At 43.7% G+C, this 22494-nt stretch overlaps 1 long non-coding RNA gene across 2 annotated transcripts in view; it reads right to left on the minus strand.

Annotated features, from left to right (window-relative positions):
* Positions 1-7446: 7446 nt before the first annotated feature.
* LOC108705758 overlaps positions 7447-22494 on the minus strand; it is a 33678-nt gene continuing 18630 nt past the window's right edge. For both annotated transcript variants that reach the window (XR_001933885.2, XR_005964858.1), the window contains exon 4: positions 7447-7496. This is a non-coding gene — a long non-coding RNA (uncharacterized LOC108705758). The remainder of the gene's footprint in view (positions 7497-22494) is intronic.

A 22494-nucleotide genomic window follows, 5' to 3' on the forward strand; every position in this document is an offset into this window, starting at 1 on the left:
CCGGCGTCTGACAGCTGGCTTGTCTGCACTCTTAGCCCGCCAGCTTTTACCATACCAGCTGGTGGACTCTGAGGCCTTCCGCAAATTTGTAGCAATTGGGACACCGCAGTGGAAGGTACCCAGCCGCAATTTTTTTTCTAAAAAGGGAATACCACACCTGTACCAACATGTGCAGAGCCAAGTTACCGCATCTCTGTCACTTAGTGTTGGGCCAAAGGTCCATATGACTACTGACGCATGGTCCTCCAAGCATGGTCAGGGCAGGTATGTCACCTACACTGCCCACTGGGTGAACTTGGTAATGGCTGGGAAGCAGGGAATGGGTAGCTCAACAACAACAGTGGAGTTGGTGTCACCGCCACGGATTGCACGCGGTTCTGCCACCACCTCTACTCCTCCATCGCTCTCTACCTCGTCTTCTTCTTCTTCTTACTCTGCTGCTGGGTCCTCCTTCTCCTCCTCCACACCTGTGCACCCCCAGCTCCCCCTAGGCTATTCGACGTGCCAGGTACGCCGTTGTCACGCTGTCTTGGGGATGACGTGCCTGGAAAGCAAAAACCATACCGGATCTGTACTCCTGTCATCTCTGCAGTCACAGGCCGATCGGTGGCTGACCCCACACCAACTGCAGATCGGAAAAGTGGTGTGTGACAATGGAAGCAATCTGTTGGCAGCGTTGAGACTAGGCAATTTAACACATGTGCCCTGCATGGCACATGTGTTAAATTTAATAGTCCAACGTTTTGTCTCCAAGTACCCAGGATTCCAGGACGTTCTCACCCAGTCCAGAAAGGTGTCGGCCCATTTCAGACGTTCCTACACAGCCATGGCACGCCTTGCTGACATTCAGCAGCGCTACAACATGCCAGTCAGGCGTTTGATTTCTGACAGCCAGACTCGCTGGAATTCAACGCTCCTTATGTTGGAACGTCTGCTGCAACAACAAAGGGCCGTCAACGAGTACCTTTTTGAACTGGGTGGTAGGACTGGATCTGCACAGCTGGGGATTTTTTTCCCCCGTTACTGGGTGCTTATGCGCGATGCCTGCAGGCTCATGCGACCTTTTGAAGAGGTGACAAATATGGTCAGTCGCACCGAAGGCACCATCAGCGACCTAATACCCTTCGCTTTATTCCTGGAGCGTGCCGTGCGACGAGTGACAGATGAGGCTGTAGACCAGCGTGACGAGGAGCTGGAAGCGCACGATTTCTGGTCGGAATCACCAGAACGAACCCAGGCACATGCTGCAACGCAGGGAGAGGTGCCAGAAGTGGAGTCAGAGGAGGAAGGTGGCTTTGTGGAGGAGGAGGAGGAGGACCAACAGGAGCAGGCTTCCCAGGGGGCTAGTGGTGACCTTTTGGGGACCCCTGGTCTTGTACGTGGCTGGGGGGAGGAGACCGTGGATGATGCAGTCCTTGATAATGAGGAAGCGGAGATGGATAGCTCTGCATCCAACCTTGTGAGAATGGGGTCTTTCATGCTGTCATGCCTGTTGAAGGACCCCCGTATCAAGAGGCTTAAGGAGAAGGACCTGTACTGGGTCGCAACGCTACTAGACCCTCGGTACAAGCATAAAGTGTCAGAAATGTTACCAACATACCACAAGTCCGAAAAGATGCGGCATTTACAAACCAGCCTGCAAAACATGTTGTACAATGCTTTTAAGGGTGATGTCACTTCAGGAACTCATCAACATTCCAGGGGCAGAGGTGCCAGTAATCCTGCCACGAGCACACCTGCAAGGACAAAGCCCTTTGGCCAGTCTGTAACGTCAGACATGCAAATGTTTTTCTGTCCAAGGCAGCGCCACAACCCTTCTGGATCCACCCTCAAAGAACGCCTCGACCGGCAGGTAGCGGACTACCTGGCATTAACTGCAGATATCGACACTCTGAGGAGCGATGAACCCCTGGACTACTGGGTGCGCAGGCTTGATCTGTGGCCAGAGCTGTCACAATTTGCCATGAACCTCTTGTCTTGCCCAGCCTCAAGTGTGCTCTCAGAAAGGACCTTCAGTGCAGCAGGAGGGATTGTAACTGAGAAGAGAACTCGCCTAGGTCACAAAAGTGTCGATTACCTGACCTTTATTAAAATGAATGAGGGGTGGATCTCGGAGGGTTACTGCACGCCGGAAGACTTGTTCTGACTTCTATGCAGCTGTCCTTCTCTTCAAGCCTCATGACTCCACACACAGCTGTCCTTTAGCGTCCTCCTCCTCCCTCCGCCACCGTTACAAACTAGGGTGCAAACCCTACTGGTTTAATTTTTTCTGGCCTCTGTGCTTCAGTGGCTGCGACCAAAAAAATGCCTATTTTCTGCATTTATATGACATAATTTTTCTGGCCTCTGTGCTTCAGTGGCCGCAACCAAAAAAATTTATATTTTCAGCATTTATATGGCATAATTTTTCTGTCAACTGTGCTTCAGTGGCTGCGACCAAAAAAATGCATATTTTCTGCATTTATATGGCATAATTTTTCTGGCCTCTGTGCTTCAGTGGCTGCAACCAAAAAAATTACTATTTTCAGCATTTATATGGCATAATTTTTCTGGCAACTGTGCTTCAGTGGCTGCGACCAAAAAAATGCATATTTTCTGCATTTATATGGCATAATTTTTCTGGCCTCTGTGCTTCAGTGGCTGCAACCAAAAAAATTTATATTTTCAGCATTTATATGGCATAATTTTTCTGTCAACTGTGCTTCAGTGGCTGCGACCAAAAAAATGCATATTTTCTGCATTTATATGGCATAATTTTTCTGGCCTCTGTGCTTCAGTGGCTGCAACCAAAAAAATTTATATTTTCAGCATTTATATGGCATAATTTTTCTGGCAACTGTGCTTCAGTGGCTGCGACCAAAAAAATGACTATTTTCAGCATTTATATGGCATATTTTTTCTGGCCTCTGTGCTTCAGTGGCTGTGGCCAAAAAAACTGGGCAAACAATGCCTACAAGGTCAACGACGTTGACCTTGTAGGCATTGTTTGCCCAGTTTTTTTGGCCACAGCCACTGAAGCACAGAGGCCAGAAAAAATATGCCATATAAATGCTGAAAATAGTCATTTTTTGCCATACGTTGACTCAACGTATATGGCAAAAAATGACTATTTTCAGCATTTATGTGGCATATTTTTTCTGGCAACTGTGCTTCAGTGGCTGCAACCAAAAAAACTGGGCAAACAATGTCTACAAGGTCAACGTATGGCGAAAAATTACTATTTTCAGCATTTATATGGCATATTTTTTCTGGCAACTGTGCTTCAGTGGCTGCGTCCAAAAAAACTGGGCAAACAATGTCTACAAGGTCAACGTATGGCGAAAAATTACTATTTTCAGCATTTATATGGCATATTTTTTATGGCAACTGTGCTTCAGTGGCTGCGTCCAAAAAAACTGGGCAAACAATGCCTACAAGGTCAACGTATGGCAGTTGTTTAAAGAGAACAGTAGATTACTAGCCAGCAAAGCTACCTAAGCTAAAATGTCCCTCAAATCCCTGCAGACTTCTGTCCCTCCAATACAGAGCAGTATCAAGCAGATTACTAGCCAGCAAACTTACTATCATCTGTCCCTGAAATCACTAACAGCTCTCCCCCTACACTATCTCTTCCAAGCACACACAGGCAGATTTTTCAGATACATTTTTGCCCTTGATCCCCCTCTGGCATGCCACTGTCCAGGTCGTTGCACCCTTTAAACAACTTTAAAATCATTTTTCTGGCCAGAAATGTCTTTTCTAGATGTTAAAGTTCGCCTTCCCATTGAAGTCTATGGGGTTCGCGAACCGTTCGCGAACCGCTCGCATTTTTGCGCAAGTTCGCGAATATGTTCGCGAACTTTTTTTCCGACGTTCGCTACATCCCTAGTTCCATATATGGCTCCTGAGATTTTATACTAAAGGTTGAAAAGGTTTACTTTTTGTGAAGAACATTTGAGGCCTCCTGGTTCCTGTTCTCTTGTTATTGTCATGGACTATTGTCATTTCTTGCACAAGACTCAATTTGTTTTGTACTTGTCATCTACTGGATTAAAACGGAAAGGATACATAGTTTTATTTGCTTTTGAAAAATCAAGTTCCTTTGTGTAGCATCGATCTTTATTCACTTTTGTGGGCTGAACTCTGGTCAGGAGGTAATATTGTTGGGGTTTGGTGGCCCTATCATGGGAAAAAGCACTGGATTGAGGACCCTAGCCTGAATGTCACCATCAATAACATTGCTGGATACTCTTGGAACGCTACAGCAGGGTGACACTATATATTTTTATATCTCTAGTCTTGTCCTAAACAAAGTGGGTCACGGCCCAGAGCATCTGAATTTGTTACGGGCAGAAGAGCGCCATCTCTTGGGACAACCTGGAACCGTTACCTTTCCCATGGAGGCACCTGCATTGTGTTGCAATGTGAGTAATGAATATTTACAATATCACATATACATCTAACGAAATACTTGTTACTGACGGATTCTAGAAACCATTTTCATTGTTGTTGAGGAAATGAAAAGAAACCAAAGAGTACAGGATATGTGTTTAATTTGAAATAAAAGAGATTATATTTTCACCTAGTCATTACAAATGAATACTGCAAGAGGGAGTTCACCATCAACAGTTTCCCCCGTCTTTGTGCTCTGCCCACCCCTAAATTCTAGTGATTTAACCAGGCTCCAGCCTTGCAAAGACTAAGTTCCCTCCAAGAATCAGCCATTCACAAAGGTTTCACACTAGGCTGGAAAGTCATCGACGTATCCAATAAATTCGTGATCCAATCTACAACGATGGTGCCATGGGCGTCCACAGAGGGGGGCAAGAGGGGGCAGTGCCCCCCCCTGGGACTGTGCGCGGTTTTTCCAAGTCCAAACCCGTCAATGGCTAGTTTTGGGCTAGTTTTAATAGGTGCCGCAGGTTTGGACTTGGAAAAACGACCAATGCCCAAATAGTAGCACGCACTGCTGGCTGCACCTGCCTGCACGCCGCCAGCCAGCCGGCAGCCGCAGGATAATTACGAACGATACGTTCTTAAAAGGGGCGGAGCCGGAGACTTGGGATTATCAGACTCAGACTAGAGAGGGCTCAGGGGCAGGCTGGAAGAACACGCAGCGAGCGTCCCTCAGGAGGAGGGCGGCCGCGTGACGTCATGATGCAGGGCGCGCAAAGCGCGGTGCCACTACGCCCGGCACGCCGACGCCTGGGCCTGTCTCTCTGGTTCCTCCTGGCGGGAATTGGTTGGAGACTGGAGTTGGACACGACGACACAGACAGTGCCGCTTTGTGGGACTTGTTAGTAGCTGTCTGCGACTGTGCGTTGTGTTTGTGTCTCTCTTATTTGTATGTAGGGCTGTTGGGCAGTATTGGGATCCTGTCATTGCCCGGTCCCCAATAAAACAATATTCGGTTGGGTGTGTCACAAGAGGACTCAAATGCTCCTTTATGTTGTACAGGGAACAGTAGATTTCTGATTGTAAGCCCACATTCAGTAAGATGTTCTGAAGCTCTTCTGTTGCTCTTCTGGATATATTATGTCTTGACTGGCACAGTTTTTATGAACACACATTTATAAGCGCTCAATGTATTCGCAGTACTGTCAGTACAGTTATGGGACCTGTTATCCAGACTGCTTGGGAGTTTTCCAGATATGGGATCTTTCTCTAATTTGGATCTCCATTCCTTAAGTCTACTAAAAAAATCATTTATTATTTAAACCCATTAGGATTGTTTTGCCTCCAATAAGGATTAATGATATTTAAGTGGAGATTGAGTACGGTTTTATTATTTCACGGAAAAAGAAAATGAAATTTAAAAATATGGATTATTTGGAAAAAAAAATGGAATCTATAGGAGACAGTCTTTCTGTAATTCAGAGGTTTCTGGATAACGGATCCCATAGCTGTATCCTTTGATGACATAAACTTTTTGACGTGTACAGGTTACCTGCCCATTGTTCTGTTGCACATGCGAATGGCGCTGTGGTTGTGCGCACGTAATTCATTTGGCTATGACCTCCTACTAAGGGGGTTACAGTATTAAAGGGGAATCCAACCCCCTGGCGCTAACACCTCACCTCCCTCCTCCCCCCACCTACCTCTCACCCCAGGCTATTGCCCCTAAGTTGCTACTTACCCCTCTGTCCCCTCCAGCGACGTTCACAGGGGCCATCTTCTCTTCCAACCGCTTCTTCCTGTATGCTGCTCTGTCGGCGGCGAATGCGCAGTAGGATGCCGGTACTACTGCGCATGCGCACAAAGTTTCCGAAGTTCAATCGCCGAACTTCGTGAACTTTGTACGCATGTGCAGTAGTACCGGCATCCTACTGCGCATGCGCCACCTAGCGCCGCCGGATCCCGAAAGAAGAGGTTTGAAGAGAAGATGGCCCTGTGAACGTCGCTGGAGGGACTTACACAGAGGGGTAAAACAGGTGAACAGTAAATGTTATCTAATTGGTTGTGTTATTGTTTCTTAGCAAACTTAATGCCTTGTGTTACCCCTTTTATTTACAGTGCCAACCAGGCAGTACCCAAAAGAACCCAATATTATTTGCAGTACCAGTCAGCCATCAGTCTGGGAAAAGTACAGACACTTAATAGATCTGATAACCATATTATTTTACTTTATTTTATTACGATTTTTCAATTTATGAATTTGGCTACTTTTGGGCTACTTTTAAAATGGCTACTTTTTGGCTAGTTTTTTTATGGTCTTTGGCTGGTTTTGAAATGAAAACCTGGCAACCCTGATTGCAGTCTGCAGCCTTGTACTTGTGAGTTCTGGGGGTATTTATACAATTACTTGCCCCTGTGCCATCTGTTTGTGTGTTCTGCTGGTATTTATGTATGTACTTGCCCCTGTACCATCTGTTTGTGAGTTCTGGGGGTATTTATACATGTACGTGCCCCTGTGCCATCTGTTTGTGAGTTCTGGGGGTATTTATACATGTACGTGCCCCTGTGCCATCTGTTTGTGAGTTCTGGGGGTATTTATGCATGTACTTGCCCCTGTGCCATCTGTTTGTGAGTTCTGGGGGTATTTATACATGTACTTGCCCCTGTGCCATCTGTTTGTGAGTTCTGGGGGTATTTATACATGTACGTGCCCCTGTGCCATCTGTTTGTGAGTTCTGGGGGTATTTATGCATGTACTTGCCCCTGTGCCATCTGTTTGTGAGTTCTGGGGGTATTTATACATGAACTTGCCACTTTGCCATCTTTGTGTGAACTAGGGTTGCCACTTGTCAGACAACCGGTATTTTGAAGGGTTGCCCGGGTCAAAACTTCCTGGATGGTTTTTCAAATTAGGGAAACTGTGCAGGATTCCCTTGATTGACCAGGCGATCGGCTGATCACCGTGGCATAGCTCCACCCCCTGATGGCAGCGACACACCCACCTATCTCACAGGCCCGCCCACAGATGCCTCCTTGCCCCACCCTGGAAAATTTTCTGCGGACACCCATGGATGGTGCTGCCACTGGATGCGGTGCCAAGTTTCAATGGACTGTGGGAGTATCTAAAAAAGAAAAGGAGAACAGTCGGTTCAAATTCAATTGTTTCTAATTGTGAATGCAACATCTATTAGTAATCATTGATGGTATCCAAGCACAGCTGTCTTTAAAGGAGAACTGAACCCTAAAAATGAATATGGTTAAAAAATTCTATATTTTATACAGTGAACTTATTACACGAGGCTAAAGTTTCAGCTTGTCAATAGCAGCAATGATCCAGGACTTCAAACTTGTCACAGGGGGTCACCATCTTGGAAAGTGTCTGTGACACTCACATGCTCAGTGGGCTCTGATTGGCTGTTGAGAAGCTAAGCTTAGGGCTCGTCACTAATTATCCAGCAGAAAATGAGCTTCCCTGGCTATAATATAAGCTGATGCTACAGGTTTGCTGATTATTCAATTCTGATGCTAATTGCACTGGTTTCTGTGCTGCCATGTAGTAATTATGTGTATTAATTACTAATCAGCCTTATATTGTGACATTTCTATTCTATGTGTACTGTATATTGTGAGTGGCTCCCTAAGCTCAGTAAGTGACAGCAGCACAGAGCATGTGCAGTGAATCAGCAGAAAAGAAGATGGGGAGCTACTGGGGCATCTTTGGAGACACAGATCTTTACTGCTAAAGGGCTGTGGTTGCCTTGGGCTGGTACAGAAGCACAAAACATCATGTACAACATTTCTAGCTACTTTAGTTAAGCTTTAGTTCTCCATTAAGCAGGTGCCAATAGCTCTGGGCAGCTTCTCCTTTACTCTTACTTCTCCATTATATATTTCTTTTTCTCTTTATTCATTCAATTTATTCCCTAATATTCCGTCTTTCTGTTTACCCCTTTCAATAAATCTGGCATGTCAACTTTCCCAGGAGTCTCCCAGTTTTGTCCCACAGCATCCAGCAGTGACAGGCCAGTCTTCTGCTTCCCATATCTGTCTCCCACATTAAAGATATAAACCTGCAAATGCTCATGGATTTTACCAGAGCTCTCCAGACTAATATACATCATTTGGCTGAGCTAGGGGCATCATTGTGACGTGACAAGCAGTCCCGGACTGGTAATCTGTGGGTTCTGGCAAATGCCAGAGGGGCTGCTATAAAGTCCCATAGAAAGTCAGTATTTAGTGGGCTGGTGGGGCTGTTTGGGCCTCTATGTTGGGCTGGTGGGGGCTGTTTGGGCCTCTATATGGGCTGATTTTGCCTCTGTGTACCTGAAAAGCCAGGGCCTATTTTAATTCTCAGTCCGGACCTGGTGACAAGGGTATGATTTGGGGCCTAACTGTGCATGACTAAATTCCTCCTGGAATCATGCTTTCAGAGGCTGACTTCTCTGGATTTTTGCTGGTGAGCCAATCCAACCATTATTGCCTATTGTGTTTCAATATATACACTTTTTATCGTATTATTGTTTCTCAAAGCCAGTGGTGTACCAACACGACGCAGAACCCCCCCCTGCCAAACTTTTTCAAGGGAACTAAATCCTTCCATTATTCCATTAACAACTGGAACCTTCAATCATGCATATGCAACTCCTGCACAGGTATGGTGACTATAGAGGACGCCCACCTGTGTGACCCCTGTATCAGTAGAGTTGGTCAGTGCCCTACTGGCCTTGCCTTATGTGATGTTCTCCTGGTGGGTGGTGGGTTATGAACCAATAGAATGGCCAACATATATATCTAGGCTGTAGGTTGCCACATGCCTAATGGGGACAGGGACACACGTGTTATATATGTACTCTGCACAGACAAACATGCTCATTGTATAATCTATCCATCTAAGAGAGATGGAAAGGGGTTTAGGATTAGGAGTAGATCGCAATCTTGGGAAGAGCATTGGTGAGAGGCAGCTGCTATATAGCAGACAGACTTCTCTCTTTGTAGAATCGATGGATCTGGAAAGACGAAGGGGGGGTGGGGTGGAAAAATATATAACATGAAAGAAATAGATTTAAATAAAATCTACAGATCAGAGCTGACGAGATCTACATATGTACTGAAAGGTGATTTTCTTTCAGTTCATAAACGAACTCTATGAGGACAGTTTTTCAGGAGGTTTTTTCTATGCCCATCCATGTCCCGTTACAATCAACCATGTCTCTCAATCCCCCCCACAACAGGGTTATAATTGGGGGAACCCCCAAAGAAATACATAAGGTTTGACGGGTCTGCAGGTGACATCTTCCTAGTGTATCTACCCCTGCCTATGTCTATGCACCTACAGCTCCACTCATCACTGGGCTTCCTACATATTCTTTTTGCCTTCCCTATAAATAACATTCGCATGAGAGATCATTATTACTGGCCAACCTTAGCCACTGCATCGTCCATATAAATACAAAATACTGATGTCTTTTTAGGATCAAACCTTATACCCTCATTATAAGCACATTGCCCATAATTAAACAAGCACATCCATCCCTGCTTCTCTTCTATTTATCTTCAAACTACAAATTTCCTTCTGAAGACGGATCCTTAAACCACTCTCATCAGAGCTCCTAGACTTCTACTTAGTGTATCTATAACTCTCTCCTAGCCCTATATATTCCCCATTGTACTGGTCTGCTATGGCACCGTATCCCATGGCTCAATATAATCTTATAGGGCATTCATTTCATCCATAAGGAGTAATTGCCCCCTGGTGGCACTTAGTGGTACTACATGATCACTTGCTGTAAGCACAGGAGACCAAATCATCAGTGTGATGTTATTACCAAGAAGAGACTGTAGATCATAACATTTGCATTAGTCTGAATTTTGAATAATAATGTAGTAAATGTGTCTAGGGACCAATTAACATATGGATTAATGATATAGTAAAATCATTTACTCATATTTATTTTGTTTCCAATTTCAGATAAGTTAATTCACTGACTGTGCCAGCCCAGATTATGCCAACCACATCCAACTCCATTAGTACCCTATGCAAAACATATGCCCATCCTGTGCCAGTCTCTCAGCCTGAGTGCCAGCCATTATAGTGCCCAGCTTAAAAGAAATGCCATACCCAGCCTCCAGCATGAGCCCCTTTGCCAGTTCTCTAAACACTCAGTTTAACAGAAATGCAAAGTGAATGGCCGAGTCTATGTGAGCAGCGCTGCACATTATCAGAAGTGTCTGAGTGTCATCTCACTGATGTAAATACAATTTCACCACTCATTAGATTCATATATTGGGACCCCCCACCCCAGGCGCAATCAAGCTAATGCTATGATTGGAAAGTGACAGGGGTTAACAGACCTCTATAGTGCTCATATACCGCAATCATTTGCATGACAGCATGGGCCCCTGACAGTAGTACCCCCTTGATAGTGGTCGTGATCACTCTGACAGAGTAAAAAGACTCTGCAGTTAAATCTGGAGGTCACTAGCTAGGCAGGGGTTAACAGGTTCCTTCTATCTCTCTAGTAGCTTCAGAGAGGCTCTACAGTTATATCTGGGCAGTCACCGGGTAGGCAGGGGTTAACAGGTTCCAGCTATCTCTGTCGTAGTTTCAGAGAGGTTCTACAGCTATATCTGGGCTGTCACCAGGTAGGCAGGGGTTAACTGGTTCCAGCTATCTCTGTCGTAGTTTCAGAGAAGCTCTACAGTTATATCTTGGCGGTCACCAGGTAGGCAGGGGTTAACAGGTTCCTTCTATCTCTCTAGTAGCTTTAGAGAGGCTCTACAGTTATATCTGGGCAGTCACCAGGTAGACAGGGGTTAACAGATTCCAGCTATCTCTTTATTAATGCAGAGAGGTGCTACAGTTATATCTGGGGTGTCACCAAGTAGGTAGGGGTTTACAGGTTCCATCCATCGCTGTAATAGTGCAGAGATATTCTGCAGTTAAATCTGACAGCATGCAAGGCAGGAAGAGGTTAATTAGTGTGACCTTGTATAAGTCTTGTGCAGCAAGTACATTGGAAGTCTCAGGCAGTCAAGCGGTTAACATATGTCACCCCACTTGTGCAGACACCCCTCTAGCAGGAATTTGGCAAGGTCACAGGAAACCATGGGTTAATGAAGGTCCCCATTAGTCAGGGTTGGATAAGGTGTGTGTGGGGAGGCACCCAGTAGGCAGGGACTTCATGGGAAAGGCAGGGTTAATAAATGGCATCTTTAGCACAGAGTGTAGGGACTGCATGGTGTATAGTGCAAACTGCTGCTCTGATTATAAAGGGGTTAACAAGTGTACCCCGTTTGGCAGGTGACCAGGCAAGCAAGGGTTAAGGAATGTTTCCTATGCCAGGAGCCCTGGGACGGTGTAAATGCGCTCATGTCTCCCTGGGAACGCTGTGCATCCATGCGACGTGGAGTTAATGCGCTCTGGCACTCTATAGGCCCCGCATGCGCTACTGCTGCTGCACACTGACCGTGAACTCAACTCTGGGTCCTCTGTATGTCATGGAAAGCACATCTTACATAAAGACATCTATTCTCTACACTTGGCCAGACTACAACTCCCAGCATGCCCTGACAGCAACACGACAACTAACATGTCCCCAGTCAGCTTTATATATATATATATATATATATATATATATATATATAGTGAATAAAGTACCCCCTCTTGTAAAATATAAGGATATTATAAGTTACCGAGGAGTTTCATGACCATATAAAAGTACGAGGCCGAAGGCCGAGTGTTTTTATACAGGTCATGGAACTCCGAGGTAACTTCTAATATCCTCATATTTTACAACTGGGGGTACTTTATTTATTATAATACACAAGTTTCAGTGAGTCATGTGACAGAAATGACATCAGAACTCACCGTTTATAACTGATGACATCAGAACTCACCGTTTATAAGGATATAATTTACAAGATATTCATGGCTTTTGTGTATAGATATAAAATACATAAAAGCCATGAATAGCCTGTAAATTATTTCCTTATAAACGGTGAGTAGTGATGTCATCAGTTATAAACGGTGAGTTCTGATGTCATTTCTGTCACATGACTCACTGAAACGTGTGTATTATAATAAATAAAGTACCCCCAGTTGCAAAACATAAGGATATTAGAAGGCACCTCGGAGTTCCATGACCTGTATAAAAACACTCGTACTTTTATATGATCATGAAACTCCTCGGTAACTTTAATATCCTTCTTATTTCCTTATTTATTCACTATATATTCATTGGCTTAGAAAATATCATGAACAGTAAATAATCCTGACCAAGCACCGACCTTTAAGCATCACTGTGCCTTTAAATTAATATTTGGGGCATAAGAAAGAAGTTTTTCTGAGCATGGGGCGTAGGTAGAGTTTCAAGGCCGGAATCCTGAGTGGCGCCTGCAAGTGGGGCACGTTCATTAGATACTGGTGCCCATTCATGTGGGGTTAATGGGAGAGGATTTAGGAATCATTACGGGTCACAGATGTTATTCTGCGTCTCCCTACGGATCAGTCTGTCCAATCTCTGCACAGACCTAATTCCTCCATAAGCCTCATTAGTCACAGCGCTAATTGCTTTGTTATTCCTAATTACAATCACGGGGCATTATGGAACCCCCGAAAACAAGGGCACAGATTCTGCTGGCAGGGAATGCTGGGATTTGTTGTTTAGCCATAGCTGTAGACCAGAAATCCCCTAGAAGGTGAGTATCAAATGCTTCTCAGCAGAAATGCCTGCTGCAGTCTGCACTGCTTTCTAATCTGCCACACAGCAACTGTCCAAACTGATATGGAAGAAGGATGTTTTATACAAGAGGGCTCCAACCCCTATAGACTCCTGAAAGGAGAGAAGGCTGCCATGTTTGGCCAAGTCACATCCAATCAGAACCTTTAGGGTCGTATTCACCATGGTGACACATGCTCACTAACTGCCACTATGGTCCTGGTAACCAATAAGGAAAGTTTGGTGGCAGTTACATAACTGGCACTTACGGCCTGTCAGCAAACAGGTGATGCTGGAATTCTGGGAAAAACAATGCATTGTGGGTAAAGAAACATGGCAATTTGCAGATGGCACTTTGCCTCCATTGAAGCCCAGAGACTGTAGAATCCACATAGATGATTAAACTCCAATATGTAGAGATATAGGAATTCCAGTTGCCTTAGAATAGCGAATACTAGAAGATTATTTATAACCTGAATTCTTCCCCTTTAAGAGATGACGTCGGACATTCCGTTGGTAAATAACGGCCCCGAGCACCATCTGCTGCACAAATCCCAAGCTTTCCATTAGGGACAAGATATTAATATTATTTCAGCATCAGCTCATATAAAAATGAGATTATTATGTGCATTTGGGGAGGAGGAAGAGCCCCCTCCATGTCACTACCCAGAGATTGGAGCAAAATGGCCCTAGAGATTATTCTCCCCTCCCCCACCCCGTGCCCAGGCCATAAGGCTCCCGAGGAACAGAATGACAGATGGACTTATTATAAGACTTATTTGCTTACAGTGAATTAAACCCAGAGAAATGTGACACTAATAACCCTGTCTGCCCACAAAACTGCCAACTCTTCATTACATGCCCTGATTGGCCAGGCCATTAACCCTCTAGCAGCCAGAACTTTCCTATGGGAGAGATGTAGGTAGAGATGGTGCCTATAGTAACAGTGGATCATAGTCTCTGGGAAGGGAGTGTGACTGTGGGATAGCAGGTATAGTAGGGAGAGATGGTGTCTATAGTAACAGTGGATAATAGTCTCTGGGATGGGAGTGTGACTGTGGGATAGCAGGTATAGTAGGGAGAGATGGTGCCTATAGTAACAGTGGATAATAGTCTCTGGGAAGGGAGTGTGACTGTGGGATAGCAGGTATAGTAGGGAGAGATGGTGTCTATAGTAACAGTGGGATAATAGTCTCTGGGAAGGGAGTGTGACTGTGGATAGCAGGTATAGTAGGGAGAGATGGTGCCTATAGTAACAGTGGGATAATAGTCTCTGGGAAGGGAGTGTGACTGTGGATAGCAGGTATAGTAGGGAAAAGATGGTGCCTATAGTAACAGTGGGATAATAGTCTCTGGGAAGGGAGTGTGACTGTGGGATAGCAGGTATAGTAGGGAGAGATGGTGCCTATAGTAACAGTGGGATAATAGTCTCTGGGAAGGGAGTGTGACTGTGGGATAGCAGGTATAGTAGGGAGAGATGGTGCCTATAGTAACAGTGGATAATAGTCTCTGGGAAGGGAGTGTGACTGTGGGATAGCAGGTTTTAGTAGGGAGAGATGGTGTCTATAGTAACAGTGGATAATAGTTCTGGGAAGGGATTGTGACTGTGGGATAGCAGGTTATAGTAGGGAGAGGATGGTGTCTATAGTAACAGTGGATAATAGTCTCTGGGAAGGGAGTGTGACTGTGGGATAGCAGGTATAGTGGGAGAGATGGTGCCTATAGTAACAGTGGATAATAGTCTTTGGGAAGGGAGTGTGACTGTGGGATAGCAGGTATAGTAGGGAGAGATGGTGCCTATAGTAACAGTGGATAATAGTCTCTGGGAAGGGAGTGTGACTGTGGGATAGCAAGTATAGTAGGGAGAGATGGTGTCTATAGTAACAGTGGATAATAGTCTCTGGAAGGGAGTGTGACTGTGGGATAGCAGGTATAGTAGGGAGAGATGGTGCCTATAGTAACAGTGGATAATAGTCTCTGGGAAGGGAGTGTGACTGTGGGATAGCAGCTATAGTAGGGAGAGATGTTGCCTATAGTAACAGTGGATAATAGTCTCTGGGAAGGGAGTGTGACTGTGGGATAGCAGCTATAGTAGGGAGAGATGGTGCCTATAGTAACAGTTGGGATAATAGTCTCTGGGAAGGGAGTGTGACTGTGGGATAGCAGGTATAGTAGGGAGAGATGTTGCCTATAGTAACAGTGGATAATAGTCTCTGGGAAGGGAGTGTGACTGTGGATAGCAGGTATAGTAGGGAGAGATGGTGCCTATAGTAACAGTGGATAATAGTCTCTGGGAAGGGAGTGTGACTGTGGGATAGCAGGTATAGTAGGGAGAGATGGTGTCTATAGTAACAGTGGATAATAGTCTCTGGGAAGGGAGTGTGACTGTGGGATAGCAGGTATAGTAGGGAGAGATGGTGCCTATAGTAACAGTGGATAATAGTCTTTGGGAAGGGAGTGTGACTGTGGGATAGCAAGTATAGTAGGGAGAGATGGTGCCTATAGTAACAGTGGATAATAGTCTCTGGGAAGGGAGTGTGACTGTGGGATAGCAGGTAATAGTAGGGAGAGATGGTGTCTATAGTAACAGTGGATAATAGTCTCTGGGAAGGGAGTGTGACTGTGGGGATAGCAGGTATAGTAGGGAGAGATGGTGCCTATAGTAACAGTGGATAATAGTCTCTGGGAAGGGGAGTGTGACTGTGGGATAACAGGTATAGTAGGGAGAGATGGTGTCTATAGTAACAGTGGATAATAGTCTCTGGGAAGGGAGTGTGACTGTGGGATAGCAGGTATAGTAGGGAGAGATGGTGTCTATAGTAACAGTGGATAATAGTCTCTGGGAAGGGAGTGTGACTGTGGGATAGCAGGTATAGTAGGGAGAGATGGTGCCTATAGTAACAGTGGATAATAGTCTCTGGGAAGGGAGTGTGACTGTGGGATAGCACGTATAGTAGGGAGAGATGGTGTCTATAGTAACAGTGGGATAATAGTCTCTGGGAAGGGAGTGTGACTGTGGGATAGCAGGTATAGTAGGGAGAGATGGTGCCTATAGTAACAGTGGGATAATAGTCTCTGGGAAGGGAGTGTGACTGTGGGATAGCAGGTATAGTAGGGAGAGATGGTGCCTATAGTAACAGTGGATAATAGTCTCTGGGAAGGGAGTGTGACTGTGGGATAGCACGTATAGTAGGGAGAGATGGTGTCTATAGTAACAGTGGGATAATAGTCTCTGGGAAGGGAGTGTGACTGTGGGATAGCAGGTATAGTAGGGAGAGATGGTGTCTATAGTAACAGTGGATAATAGTCTCTGGGAAGGGAGTGTGACTGTGGGATAGCAGGTATAGTAGGGAGAGATGGTGTCTATAGTAACAGTGGGATCAGATATTTCCCATTTGTGGGAAAACATTTCAGTTATAGATATCCCTTGAAGCCCAGGCTAGGGTGATGTTAGGGAGAGATTTGGGAACAAGTGCTTATTTGCTGTTAGATATGTGTAGAAGTCGAGGCTCAGGGCCAGTTAGGGGGTGCGACTGAGGTTGAACACTGGGATACATTTGGCTACTTGCTTGTCTGTACTACAAGCCCTGTTATGCAGGGGGTGATATACTCATTACAAGGCATTGCCACGTTGTGATATTACAGATTCTATTGGTTGGTTATAAATTAAAGGCAATAAAAACAAATCCAGTAACAGTGTCAGGTCTATGAGGACATGTTTATTTCTAAGCACCAGAACTGGTCAGTGTCCTAAAGTTTTCTATTCCCACGAATTCCCCCGTCTTTCTCTCTCCATCCCGCGCTTTCCATTCATATCATTTCTGTATGTTACTGAGTCTCACAAGTGCTTGAAGCAATTACTGTGTATAGTGGAATTTATTTCCATGAAATCAGCTCAGAGCACTAACGTTCCCATTCATGCCGCTAAGCTAGCACTCTATGCACTCACATTCTATTGTCTGGAGTACAAGCCCTCTAATCTTCTTAACTGAGACCTCTGTGCATCACATCAAAGCATTAGTGAGTCTTCTATTCATATCAGCAAGTCAGTGGTCTCTATACTACAGCCTCTCACTATATTTACACCTCTATTGTATGTCTACTATACAGTAATGCTGTACAATAGTGTGAGTAAAGGTACTGGATCTGGTGTCCCACTAGCTCCAAAAACTGATGCTTCTGGTTGGCTTCTCATTTACCCACATAAATCGGCCATTACCAATTCTTCTTTTTAATTTTTCCTGCTCCACACCCATACCTCAGTGTAGTAATGGGGGAACCATATCAAGAGCTGAAGTCTCCTCCATCCTGAACATGGTGGTTCCCAATGTGAGTTTCATCAACAGGTAGAGCACATTTGCACCAAAAGAATTAGACCGCACCAGTTTTACCTTATTCCATACCTCCAAACTGTCCCGTTTTTCGAGGGACAGTCCCGATTTTGACAGCTCAACCCCCGGTCCCAGATTGTTACTGAAATGTCCCGACTTTCTCTTTGATCTCCTGCCAGAAAATGATACAAAGTTTCTAAAACTTTGTATGTTACTTCCCAACCATTATTAAGTCCATATGGATGTCGTGTTTTCAAGGTAAATATCCAATATACCTCCCTTTGATCAATGATCCTTTTAATGTCTCCTCCCCTAGATCCTAATTTAACACTGTCTATGCCTTGGACTTAATAATGATTGGGAAGTAACATGATTCTTTTAAAGAGATATATATATATATATATATATATATATATTATATATATATATATAATATATATATATATATATATATATATATATATATATATATATATATTACCTCATTGTACCTTGACATATATATCTCATTGCCCTTGTTTTATGTTTATTATATCCTAGAAGTGTCGGATAATTTATTATAACAGCTGCTGTAACCAAAATGACATGTAATATGCAAAATAATAAGTTGCTGGTTTTTTTTTAAATGATTGACAGTTTGAATTGATACAGGTATATAAGGCATAGGATATCCTGTGACCTCACCTCTGATGAAGTGCCAGAAAGAGGCATGGAAACGCGTCAGGTGACTGTACATGTCGCAGAGTAGGAAGTACATCTGTAATTGATGCCTGTTTATTATTTTAAATAGTACGAAATAAAGTCTCTTTTGATTTTAACTCGTGCTCGCGGGATACTTTTCTCACCTACTAAACCCTCTTTCTATTTCAAGAATGTTAGGAGGTAAGTTATTCACCTGCTTGTTAATTCAAAAACAGACACGGTATAATGCGCCGAACAGAGACGTAAGTCGTTGGCGGCTTTTTTTTGTGTGTATGCGTCTTTCTAAATAAGAATTTTTTTCCTGCGCTCGAAGTGGCAGCACTGGAAATGTTCGGCCTGAATTCTCTGCGCAATAATTTTCGTTTTCAGCCCTGAAGTAACGCGAGCTGACGTGGCAGTTGCATTTGGTACCTCACACATAAGTGATCTCAACTGCCTCCTGCTATTTTACTTGATGATAATTTGCTCTGTGTTTGGCTACGGTTCACGGCACGGTCAGGCTTTTCCTGATACGATATTCCCGTTTGTTCCAGTAAAGGTTTTGCTGTCGCCTCCTATTAGCGATGATGTGCTCATGAACTGTGAATGCACCGGCGGCTTGGGAGCGCTCCCCGTCAACTGCTCACAACCTTCCAATTGTTGGGGCAAGGGAGGGGAAGGGGACACAGGGGAGTTGGGTGGGGGGCGCTCGCTCCTTCCTTCCAGCAACAGCAAATGAACAAGGGAAAGTCAGCGGCTTAGATAATATATCAAAGGACAAACCATAATTGCTTGGAAAGGACTGGAGATGGAAACGGGGTACATGAAGACTTGGCCAAAAACAAGATCATTCCATAGTAGACAAATATTGACAACCACATATATATATATATAATACACAAAAGCCATGAATATCCGGTAAATTATATCCTTATAAACGGTGAGTTCTGATGTCATCAGTTATAAACGGTGAGTTCTGATGTCATTTCTGTCACATGACTCACTGAAATGTGTGTATTATAATAAATAAAGTTCCCCCAGTTGCAAAATATGAGGATATTCGAAGTTACCTCGGAGTTCCATGACCTGTATAACTCGGCCTTCGGCCTCGTGTTTTTATATGGTCATGAAACTCCTCGGTTACTTATAATATCCTTATATTTTACAAGAGGGGGTACTTTATTCACTATATATATATCACTGATAAACTCCTGTTTATCCTAGAGTTTATCCTAGATATACATAGTAAGTTAGGCTGAAAAAAGACACACGTCCATCAAGTTCAACCTTTTAACTCTATTTTAACCCAGCAATAATGGTGGGGAACACAAGTAAGAAAAAATATACCCAGTATTGTAGACTTGTTAGCAGTAAGGTATTCTTACCAATACTAACAGGGGGGTCCAGGTGCTCAAGCGCCAGACCTTCAGCTTGGGGAGGTAATATCAAACATATTCAATTCACTTGTAGGCTGGCGCAAAAAATGGGACTTCACTCCAAAAATGTGATGCAAATAAAAATTATTTTATTAAGCACAAAGGAACATCTCAGAGGGTGGCCTTACGCGTTTCGTGCCTTGTGGGGACTTAATCATAGGCTAGAGATATTCTGTACAACCAGTGATATTTAAATGATAACACACCAATCAGAGAAGTGTTTTGGACAACCAATCAGAATGCTATTTTAACCTGCCTAACTGCCAGTTGATCCAAAGGAAGGCAAAAAAACCCATTTGACTGTAGGCTGTCGGGGCATATGTTTTCACATTACTTAAATGAAAACTATACCCCCAAAATGAACACTTAAGCAACAGATAGTTCATATCATATTAAGTGGCATATTAAAGAATCTTACCAAACTGGAATATATATTTAAGTAAATCTTGCCCTTTTACATCTCTTGCCTTGAGCCACCTTTTTGTGATGGTCTGTGTGCTGCCTCAGAGATCACCTGACCAGAAATACTGCAGCTCTAACTGTAACAGAAAGAGATCAACTGACCAGAAATACTGCAGCTCTAACTGTAACGGGAAGAGATCACCTGACCAGAAATACTGCAGCTCTAACTGTAACAGGAAGAGATCACCTGACCAGAAATACCGCAGCTCTAACTGTAACAGAAAGAGATCACCTGACCAGAAATACTGCAGCTCTAACTGTAACAGGAAGAGATCACCTGACCAGAAATACTGCAGCTCTAACTGTAACAGAAAGAGATCACCTGACCAGAAATACTGCAGCTCTAACTGTAACAGGAAGAGATCACCTGACCAGAAATACTGCAGCTCTAACTGTAACAGGAAGAAGTGTGGAAGCAAAAGACACAACTCTGTCTTTTAATTGGCTCATGTGACCTAACATGTATGGTTTGTTAGTATGTTTGTGAGTACAGTGAATCCTACGATCCCAGGGGGTGGCCCTTATTTTTTAAAATGGCAATTTTCTATTTATGATTACCCAATGGCACATACTACAAGAAAAGTATATTATTATGAAAATGGTTTATTTACATGAAGCACGGTTTTACATATGAGCGGTTTTATGCAATATCTTTTTATAGAGACCTACATTGTTTGGGGAGTATAGTTTTCCTTTAACTTGATCATAACAAACAGAAAGGTAAAGCAGAAAGCTCTCCAAGCATTATGGGTATGCCCAATGTTACTCCACTGCCTCTCCATCCACAAAGGCTTTCTCAATGAACGAGCAGCTCAGTCGTTATTATTTGATTCTTGGCCACTCTACTGCTGCCAACTTTATAGAGACTTGGACGTGAAGTATGGCTTTGATCATCTCCATACAAGATACTGTAGTGGCCTACTTATCAGCAACATCACAGGATCGCTACCCTAAGAGCATGTTGACTCATTTAGCCGAGAGGAACATAAAGGTCAGGTTTGCCAATGCCGCTGCACCACTGACCCTTGGAACATGGGACCTTTCTCAAAGCCCGTCCTTTAAAAAACGGCCGTAAGTGCAGTCTGACATTTCATAATCCATTGGTTATGACAAGTGGCAAGAGGTGTTTGGCACCTTGGGTGGTGTCCTTTACAGGAGCAAATGTTATGCCAATATAGCCCAGAGCAGCGTTCTCCCAACTGTCCATCACACAAGATGGAGCCTCTATAAGGCCAGTGATCTTCTACATGACTTCTGGGCCTTTTTTTTTTTTTCAAGGCGTCGATTGACTTCTGTGTCAGTCAATGTCAATTCTGACACCACTCATTACATTTCTAGAAACACTTAAAAAAGAATTCTATAGGGAGACGAAGGGTAAATATTTTATCTCATGCATAATCCATGCAGGGTCGTTAAACTCTGTCAGACATTCCATGGTAAGAATATAAAAAATATATATATATATAAAAAACCATATACAGGTATGGGACCTGTTATCCAGAATGCTCAGGACCTGGGGTTTTCCGGATAATGGATCTTTCCATAATTTGGATCTTCATACCTTAAATCTACTAGAAAATCATATAAACATGAAATAAACCTAATAGGCTGGTTTTGCTTCCAATAAGGATTAATTATATATACAAGATACTGTTTTATTATTACACGTATCAGAGCTTTTATCCAGAATGCCCAGGACCTGGGGTTTTCCAGATAACAGATCTTTCTGTAATTTAGATCTTCATACCATAAGTCTACTTAAAAATATTTTAATCATTAAATAAAGCCAATAGGCTGGTTTTGCTTCCAATAAGGATTAATTATATCTTAGTTGGGATCAAGTACAGTTATGGGACCTATTATCCAGAACACCTGGGTCCTGGGGTTTTCTGGATAACAGATCTTTCTGTAATTTGGATCTTCATACCTTAAGTCTACTAGAAAATCATATAAACATGAAAGAAACCCAATAGGCTGGTTTTGCTTCCAATAAGGATTAATTATATCTTAGTTGGGATCAAGTACAAGCGACTGTTTTATTATTACACAGAAAAAGGATATCAGTTTTAAAAATTTGGAATATTTCATGATAATGGAGTCTATGGGAGATGGCCATTACGTAATTCTGAGCTCTCTGCACAACGGGTTTCCGGATAATGGATCCCATAGGAATTCAACTAAATGGTTCAAGACCCTATATAAGTCTCTTACTAAAAAGAAAGTTACCATTAAAGCTTATATGATAATCAGGGCCACAATCAGAAATATTTAGGCCTCGTTCAGCTAAATGGTTGGTCTCCCAGTGACCAGTGCTCTTTGCAAAGACATAAAAAGACAATATATATGGGTGGGGGGAGACACGTAGATGCTCCTGTCCCATAACTTGGGAGTCATGAAGATGCACAAGATAGACAATGGGTGGGTAGAGACTGCAATGGAGCCCTGTACTTACCAGCTGCCCTATGGCAGGCAACAGGGCCACCTTAAAGGAAA

Source organism: Xenopus laevis, chromosome 1S (assembly GCF_017654675.1).
Source record: "Xenopus laevis strain J_2021 chromosome 1S, Xenopus_laevis_v10.1, whole genome shotgun sequence".
Lineage (NCBI taxonomy): Eukaryota > Metazoa > Chordata > Amphibia > Anura > Pipidae > Xenopus > Xenopus laevis.